At 36.6% G+C, this 10,106-nt stretch overlaps 1 pseudogene; it reads left to right on the top strand.

Moving 5' to 3' along the window:
- The first annotated feature begins 8,440 nt into the window (after positions 1-8,440).
- LOC123387243 lies at positions 8,441-8,569 on the top strand (annotated as a pseudogene).
- The last annotated feature ends 1,537 nt before the right edge of the window (positions 8,570-10,106 follow it).

The following is a 10,106-nucleotide window of genomic DNA, read 5'->3' as shown; positions in this document are numbered from 1 at the left end:
GAATCTGTCTCCTTTATCCACTCTTAGCACTATGTTTTTTTTCAAAGATCCATATATTTTTTTCCTCTAATATGTTATTAGCTCTATGCACATGTTCCTCCTCATCAAGGATGTCACACCCATGGTCAGTCTTGACACTGGTACACTGTACCTGTGAGTAAGGAGGCCATGGTTGGATAGAAATGTGAGCATGAAGTGGGCAGTCATTACTTATCTCTATTTCCCTAACTGCCCATTGCAACATAAAGTACAGTGTTTCTGAGAATGTAGCTCATTTCAGTTTAGTGTTATTTCCTGTGCTGGTTCTGCTGCCTGGGTTGACAAATAGCCCCTCCAAAAGGCAGGTTCTAATCCCATATGCAGCCCCAGCTCAGTGGCAATTTATATGACAAGCTCTCTGAGTTTAGGCAAATATCCTGATATTTTAGCCAGTTATTCTGACAACAACAATTTCTGCCTTATGGAGTGCATATGTCACCAGAGAAAATCAGCTTCCTGGGCTTCCCGCCTGTTACGGGAACATAAATTTTCATGGTGAACTTGAAATGCAAATTATGTGCTTTGATGTTCTTTGCAAATCTTTGCACCTGGCAGACGTTTTGCAGAACTTTGGGTAAAAGGAAAGAGAGGGGAAAGAGATAGAGACAGATGGAAAAAGAGAGAAAGGAAATGATGAATAAAAGGATGTAAGGAGGGAGGGAAGCTGGGCTTTATTTTCTGTGTTGCCTGGTGCTCACCACTGAGCATGCAGCACTTTTCTTGAATTTCATGTATTAAGGTTTAAGAAAAGTAAGTAGATATTTAGTTTGAGAGTTAACAAAAATTAATGTCATATAGCCAAAACTTGTTTTAGCATTTTTTCTACTAATTTAGAGCAACTTTGATACTATTGACATTTTAGGGCGAATAATTCTTTTTTGTGGGAGGCTGTCTGGTGCATTGTGGGCTGTTTAGAGGCATCTTTGGGTTATACCCAGTACAGGCCAGTAATGTGCCTCTCCAAGTTGTAACAACCAAAAATGTCTCCAAATATTGCCATAGGTCCCCTGGGGTGGGGTGGGGGATAGCTTGACCATATCTCCTGTTAATCAATAGAGAACCACTGATTTAGAGGATAATGGTTCCCTATGTGTGTCAGACTCTGCTTTTTGTATCACATATGTCTTCTAATTCAGTCTTCACACAGTCACATAAAGTAAGTGCTATCATTATTTCCTATTATATAGTTGAGAGATAAGATTCAAGGAAATAAAGCATAGTGAACCAGAAGGGAAACTAATGAGAAGAGAAGGGAAACTAATACAAATGGACAGCCATTACATGATTTAGTCTAAGAGCAGGGATAGGAAAACCGTGGTACAATTGTATCACCAAGATGCCTAAGGAATATGTCATATCTACTCTCAGCAGTCTAACTTGAAGAGCCAAAATGACCATTAAGTTGGGGATTACTATTAGAATGAAATTAGCAGGGGAGTTAAGATATCATTTACCAACCCTAGTTGGACTAAGTCTTCTTCAAAAATTGACTTTTTGTGTGACTGTGTGCTTTCATAGGGCACTGATCACTTGTGACCACTGTGTAAGTACACTCTCTGTATTACTGACACATAGAGAGGGTCTTTAGCATGGACCCTCAGTAAGTGTTTGTACAATAAATATAAAGTACCTGAAATCTCACTACTGGCAAGTCCTGACTGTCATCTTTTTAAATTTTCCTTTAAATGCATATATTCTTAAAATATATATAGTGCCTAAGGGTGTTGATTTAATAGTAACAGACTTATGCAACACTAAAAGTATAACTGTAGACATCGATATTTTCATGTGCTAGATGAGGAGACTGAGGCATAGAGGGGAGAAGAAATTTTTCCAATACAAATTATGGACTGAGTCTGGATATAAAAGTAATCTGTGGAAACTAAGTTTCAGTGTTCCTTTTAACTGTATTACCCATCACTTATCACTTTACACTGAGCACATTACAGGGCATTTTCTGTTGGAAAGGAAAAACCTTGGTTAGTTTAAAAGATGTAGAAGGAATTAGAGAAATAGGAGTGGGAAAAAAAGCTCGGCAAGACAGAAGAAAAGATTACAGAGAAGAGCAGGGAAACCTGTAGGAATGTTTCATCAACAACTTTATTGGCTTGGGTTGAATTCAGTAACAAATTGTTTTTTATTTTTTATTTTTTAAATCTGCTAATTTTCATTTGGAATGTTCTAAAATCAGATTTTTAAAACTTAAATATCAAAGATAGAAATAGGTCAGAGACAGCTTAGGATTTACTCCCCTTATGTTAAAGCCCTATCCCTCCATGCAGTTTTATCTGAAAATAGGGCCTTTGGGTGTTAATTTGAATTAGATGATTTTTGTAAGAGTGAGGTCCTTATGATAGTATTAGTGCTCTTAAAGTAGAGAGAGCAAAGAGTTTGCTCACCCTTTGTCTCTACCTCATGAGGACACACTGAGAAGGCAGCAAGACACCAAAGAGGATACCCCACCAGAACCTGACCATACTGGCACCCTGATTTCAGAGTTCCAATGTCCAAAACTGTGAGAAAATAATTTCTATTGTTGAATTCACCTAGTCTATGGCGTTTTGTTATGGCAGCCCAAGCTGATAAAGACAATGTTTCACCTAATAGAGAATATCAATAAAGGAATAGAAATTATTTTAAAATAAAGAAAAAAATAGAAATTTGCAGCTGAGCAGTATAAAAACTGAAATGAAAAATTTACCAGAGGGATTCAACAGCAGATTTGATCAGGAAGAAGAAAGAAGCAATAAACTTAAAGATGGATTAATTGAGATGATTCTGTCTGAAATACAGATAAAAGAATAAAGAAAAATAGAACCTTAGAGAATTGTGGGAGACTATAAAGAACATCAACACACCCTTAATGGGAGTTCTAGATAGAGAGGAGAGAAAGTGAAAGCCTATTTGAATAAATAATGGCTGAACTTTGATGCAAAACATTAATCTATCCATCAGGTAAACTCAGTGATTCCAAACAAGGTAAAGTCTATGAGGTAATACCTGGACACATTATAGCTGAGCTGTCAGCCCAAAGCAGAAATAACCTTAAAGCCACAAGAAACAAGAAAATTATCATAGACACAGGGTCCTCCATAAGAATGGAAGCTGATTTCTGATCAAAAATATTCAGCACATTAGGCATATTCAACATGTTAAAAGGAAAAGATTGTAAGCTGAGAATTCTGTATTCAGTGAAGCTACTTTTCAACAGTGGAGAAGTGAATACATTGTCAGTAAGCAGAAACTGAGACAATTTGTTGTTGACAGACTTGCCGTGGAAAAAACTATAAAGTCCTTCAGGCTAAAATAAAATGATACTGGGACACCTGTGTGATTTGGCGAGTTAATCGTCTGACTCTTGGTTTTAGCTTAGGTCGTGATCTCAGGGTTCTGAGATCAAGCCCTATGTGGGGTCCCATGCTCAGTGTGGAGTTCATTTGACATGCTTTGCTCCTCCTTCTCCCACCCTCTCTGCTCCTCACCCCACTCACATACTCTTTCATTCTCTCTTTAAAACCAAAAAACAAACAAAAACAAACAAAAATCCCCCAAAGCAAAAAACAAAACAAAAAATTAACTTGGAAGAGTAGAAATTTTAAAAAGTTTAAAAAATAAATAAAGTGATGAGTGCCTGGGTGGCTCAGTGGGTTAAGCCTCTGCCTTCAGCTTGGGTCATGATCTCAGGGTCCTGGGATTGAGCCCTGCAATGGGCTCTCTGCTCGGCGGGGAGCCTTCTTCCCTTCCTCTCTCTCTGCCTGCCTCTCTGCCTGTTTGTGATCTCTGTCTGTCAAATAAATAAATAAAATCTTAAAAAAAAAACTATAAAATAAAATGAAATGAGTAATCTAATCCATAGGAAGGAATAAAGGGGACCAGTAGGTCCTCTTTTATTTGTAAATAAATATAAAGGCAGTATAAATGTATGCTTGGTTTGTAACTCCCTTTTTCTGTTATTTGACTTAAAGTCACCTACATAAAGTGATAGTTTTTAATTTATGTTAAGTTACATACAGTTCATAAAGATGTGATTTATATGACAATAACAGCATAAGAAGAGGGGAAGATATGCAGATACACAAGAATAAGGTTTTTGTATTCTATTGAAATTAAGTTGGTATTAATCTGAACCATAATGTTATCAGCTAAAATGTCAATCTGTAAGGCAACCATTAGTAAAGAATAATACAAGAAATATAAAAATAATTAAAATTATAGACTAGGAAATATCTGTTAACATAAAAGAAAGCAAAAGTGAAGGAAAAGAGGAATAAGAAACCATAAGATGTATACAGAAAATAAGTAGTAAAATGGCAGGTGCAAATTCTACTTTATCAGTAATAACACTAATTATAAATGGATTACATTCTCCAATCAAATGGCAGAAATTGGCTTAATGAGGTTTTTAAAAAAATTATCCAAGGGTGTCATCACCAAGATGGCCCCATAGATCATCTGACTTCACTCCTCACAAGAAAAACAAATGGCAACTATTTACAAACAAGACACCACTGAGAGACTTCTAGGATATGGGGGTGAAGCTGAAATATTTCCCTGCACCGTAGAGACCAAGATGGACTGCATTAGTAGGGGAAGAGGAATAGATACTTGCTGACCACATGGCTATTTCTCTAGGTCACTGCAGCACAGTGCAGAGGGAATTCCTTTTTCTCCAGTGGGAAAAGAGAGTCCAAGGAAGAACCAGCACCCTTAGCCTTGTGAGTTGCTCTGTGGGAAGTTCTACCCCACACTCACCTCACAGGCAATTATAAATATACCCAACACAGATATACCTAATATATAAAAGAAAACTAACAAAGCTAAAAGGAGAAGTAGACAGATATACAATAGTAGTTAGGAATTTAAATACCCTAGTCTCACCAATTAATAAATCAGACAGAGTCAAAATAAGGAAATAGTGGGTTTGAATAAGACTATAGACCAAATGGACCTAATAGACATACACAGAACATTCTATCCAACAATAGTAGATTCACATTCTTCTCAAATACACATGAAACATTTTCTAGGGTATAGACCATATGTTCTTCCAAAAAGCAAATCTTAGCAAATTCAGTTAGATTGAAATTATACTGATATCTTCTTTGACCACAATGGCATAAAAGTAGAAATCAATAGCAAGAGTAATCATACAGTATCACTTACTTGTGGATAAGGAATAACTTGGAGAACATTTGGAAAAGAAAAGGAAAAGTGAATTGGTGGAAATTGGAGTGGGGAATGAACCATGAGAGGCTGTGGACTCTGAGAAACTGAGGGTTTTAGAAGGGAGGGGTATGGGGAGATGGCTGAGCTTGATGGCGGGTATTAAGGAGGGAGTGTATTACTTGGAGCACTGGGTGTGGTGCATACACAATGAATCTTGGAACACTGAAAAAATAAAATTTAAAAAAAAACTGGAGAATTCACAAATATGTGGAAATTAAACAACACTCTCTTGAATGATCAATGGATTGAAGAAGAAATTAAAAGAGAAATAAAAAAAGTTTCTTAAAACAAGCAAAAATGGAAGTGTAGCATACCAGAATTTCTATGATTCAGGAATAGCAGTTGTAAGAGGAAATTTCATAGCAATAAGCCCTTACATTAAGAATCAAGAAAAAAAGAAGGAAAAACACTCAAGAAAGATCCAAATCAACAACCTAATTCTATACTTTAAAATATTAGGCACCATTTATTGAAGAGACTCTCTTTTTTTCCCAATATATATTTTTTTCCTGCTTTGTCAAAGATTAGTTGACCATAGAGTTGAGAGTCCATATCTGGGCTCTCTACTCTGTCCCACTGGACTATGTGTCTCTTTTTGTGACAGTACCATGCTGTCTTGGTGATCACAGCTTTGTAGTAAAGCTTGAAATCAGGCAGCATGATGCCATCTGTTTTGTTTTTCTATTTCAACATTTTCTCAGGAATTCAGGGGTCTCTTCTGGTTCCATACAAATTTTAGGACTGTTTGTTCCAGCACTTTGAAAAATGCTGGTGAAATTTTGATCAGGATGGCATTGAAGTATAGATGGCTCTAGGCAGTTAGACATTTTAACAGTGTTTATTCTTCCAATCCATGAGCATGGAATGCTTTTCCATCTTTTTGTGTCTTCTTCAATTTCTTTCATGAGTGTTCTGTAGTTCCTCAAGTACAGATTCTTTACCTCTTTGGTTAGGTTTATTCCAAGGTATCTTATGGTCCTTGGTGCTATACTAAATGAAATTGATTCTCTAATTTCCCTTTCTATAATTTCATTGTTAGTGTATAAGAAAGCAACTGATTTCTGCAGATTGATTTTGTATCCTACTCCATTACTGAATTTCTGTATGAGTTTTAGTAGTTTGGGGGTGGAGTCTTTTGGGTTTTCCATATAAAGTATCATGTCATCTGTGAAGAGAGAGAGTTTGATTTATTCTTTGCCAATTTGAATACCTTTTACTTCTTTTTGTTATCTGATTACTGTTGCTAGGACTTCTAGTACTATGTTGAACAACTGTGGCAAGAGTGGACATCCTTGTCATGTTCCTGATCTCAAAGGGAAAGCTGTCAGCTTTTCCCCATTAGGAATGATATGCACTGTGGGTTTTTCATAGATAAATTTTATGGAGTTGAGGAATGTTCCCTCTATCCCTATACTTTGAAGAGTTTTAATCAGGAAAGGATGCTGTATTTTGTCAAATGCTTTTTCTACATCAATTGAGAGGGCCATATTGTTTTTTTCTCTTCTCTTATTGAACAAATCAGTAAGAGAAGAGAGAAGAACCACATGGTCCTCTCAATTCTCAAATGACACTACAGACAAAGTGTTGATATTTGAGATCTATAAATAACTCCTCAAACGGAACACTCAAAAAAAACCAGATAATCACATAAAAAAATGGACGGAAGACATGAACAGACTCTTCTCCAAGGAAGACATACAAATGGCTATCAGACACATGAAAAAATGTTCATCACCATTAGCCATCAGGGAAATTCAAATCAAAACCACATTGAGATACCACCTTACACCAGTTAGAATGGCCAAAGTTAACAGGGCCGGAAACAACAAGTGCTAGAGAGGGTATGGAGAAAGGGGAACCCTCTTACACTGTGGGTGGGAGTGCAAGTTGGTACAGCCACTTTGGAAAACAAAGTGGCTTATGAAGTTAAGAAAACAAAACTACTTATAAAGTTAAAAACAGAGCTATCTTATGACCTTGCAATTGAACTATTGGGTATTTACCCCAAAGATACAGACATAGTGAAAAGAAAGACCATCTGTACCTCAATGTTCAGAGAAGCAATGACCACAGTCATCTAACTGTGGAAAGAGCCAAGATGCTCTTCAACAGACAAATGGATAAAGAAGATGTGGTCCATATATATAATAGAGTATTATGCCTCCATTAGAAAGGATGAATTACCCAACTTTTGTATCAACATGGAGGGGACTGGAGGAGATTATGTTGAGTGAAATAAGTCAAGCAGAGAGAGTCAATTATCATACGAGTTCACTTACTTGTGGAGCATAAGGAATAACACAGAGGAGATTGGGTGAAGAAGAGGAGAAGTGAGTTGGGGGAAATCAGAGGGGAAGACAAACCATGAGAGACTGTAGACTCTGAGAAACAAACTGAGGGTTTTGGAGGGGAGGGGATGAGTGGTTGGGAGAGCCTGGTGGTGGGTTTTAAGGAGGGCACATACAGCATGGAGCACTGGGTGCAGTGCATAAGCAATGAATCTTGGAACACTGAAAAAATAAAAAAAAAGAAATTAGGCAAAAAAAAACCAAACTGGGCCTAAAATTAGCAGAAGGAAGGACAAATAAAGATTAGAGTGGGAGTAAATGAAATAGAGAATTAAAAAAAAAAACAGTAGAAAAGTTTAACTGAACCAAAAACTGGTTATTTGAAAAGATAAAATTGACAAAATCTTGGAAAACATAAGATAAAATCTCCTTGGCATGGGCCTTGGTAATAATAATTTTGTAAATCAAACCTACAGCACAAGCAATAAAATAAAATAAGTGGGACTGCATCAAACTAAAAAGCTTTCCAGGCAGCAAAGAAAACTGTCAACAAAGTGTAAAGACAACCTATAGGATAGGAAAAATATTTTTAAACCATATATTGGATAGGGGTTAATATCCAAAATATATAAAGAATTCCTATAACTCAATAGCACACAGAAAAAGCCCAAATAATCCAATCAAAAATGAGTTTTTCCATTTGTATGTCTTCTTTGGAAAAAGGTCTGTTCATGTCTTCTGCCCATTTCTTGACTGGATTATTTGTTTTTGGGGTGTTGAGTTTGGTAAGTTCTTTATAGATCTTGGATATGAGTCCTTTATCTCATATGTCATTTGGAAATATCTTCTCCCATTGTGTAGGTTGCCTTTTAGCTTTGTTGAGTGTGATCGCTTCTTGGCCTTTTGGCTAAGATCAAGTGTAGTTTTGTTGACTGTTAATATTGCTGTGTTAATTTTGCTTTTTATCTTGATGAAGTCCAAATAGTTCATGTTTCCCTTACCATTGGATACCTATCTAGCAAGAAGTTGCTGTGTCCAAGGTTGAGTAGACATTTGTCCGAAGAAGACATATAAAATGGCCAACAGACACATGGATAAAATGTTCCACATCACTTAGCATCAGGGAAATACAAATCAAAACCACAATGATAAACCACCTCACACCAGTCAGAATGGTTAAAACTAACAAGACAAGAAAAAACAAGTGTTGGTGAAGTTCTGGAGAAAGGGGAAGCATCTTAAACTGTTGGTGGGGATGTAAGCTGGTACATCCACTCTGGAAAACAGTATGGAGTTTCCTCAAGAAGTTAAAAATAGAGCTACCTATGACCCAGCAATTGCACTACTGGGTATTTACCCCAAAGATACAAATGTAGTGATCTGAAGGGGCACATGCCCCCCAGTGTTCAAAGTAGCAATGTCCACAATAGCTAAACCATGGAAAGAGCCAACATGTCCATTGATAGATGAATGGCTAAAGAAGATCTGGTATAGGGGTGCCTGGGTCGCTCAGTGGGTTAAAGCCTCGGGTCATGATCTCAGGGTCCTGGGATTGAGCCCTGCATCAGGCTCTCTGCTCGGCAGGAAGCCTGCTTCCTCCTTTCTCTCTGTACTTGTGATCTTGGTCTGTCAAATAAATAAAATCTTAAAAAAAAAAAGAAGATCTGATATATATATATATATATTACTCAACCATAAGAAAGGATGAATACTTAACCATTTACATCAACGTGGATGGAACTGGAGGGTATTATGCTGAGTGAAATATGTAAACCAGAGAAATACAATTACCATGTAGTTTCACTTATATGTGGAATATAAGAAACAGTGCAGAGGATCATAGGGAAAGAGAGTGAAGGGAGACAAATCAGGAGAGACTCAACTATAGGAAACAAACTGAGGGTTGCTAGATGGGTGGTGGGTAGGTGATGGGGTAATTGAGTGATGGGCATTAAGGAAGGCACATGATGTATTGAACACTGGGTATTATAAGCAACTGATAAATTATTGAACACTATATCTAAAACTAATGGTGTACTATATGTTGGTTAATTGAATTTAAGTAAAATTTTAAAAATGTATCTTTTCCAAAGAGGTAATGAATCGTTCCCTGGTTCATGAAAAGATGCTCAACATCCCTAGTGATTAGGGAAGTTAAAATTAAAACCACAGTGATAGATCACCTCATACCTGTTAGAAACAAAAAGATAAAAGATACTGGCGTGGATGTAGAGAAAATGGGGAACACTTGTGTACTGTTGGTGGAATCATAAATTGGGGCAGCTACTTTGGAAAACAGTTGGAGATTCTTCAAAAAATTAAAAATAATATTACCATATAATCTAGTAATTTGAATTCTGGGTACATATCCAACAGAAACAAAAACACTAACTTGAAAAGATAGCCACACTCTCATGTTCACAGCATCATTGTTTATAATACCAAACGTGGAAACAACTGAGTGTCCATTAGTTAATTAATAAATAAAGAATGTGTGCAATGTATGGACAATAAAATATTATTCAGCTGTAAAGATGTGGAAATCCTGTTTGC

Source organism: Mustela putorius, unplaced genomic scaffold, assembly GCF_011764305.1.
Source record: "Mustela putorius furo isolate JIRA1106 unplaced genomic scaffold, ASM1176430v1.1 tig00003850_pilon_pilon_pilon, whole genome shotgun sequence".
Lineage (NCBI taxonomy): Eukaryota > Metazoa > Chordata > Mammalia > Carnivora > Mustelidae > Mustela > Mustela putorius.
The sequence above is the reverse complement of the archived record's forward strand: the minus strand, read 5'-3'. Positions and strand labels throughout refer to the sequence as shown.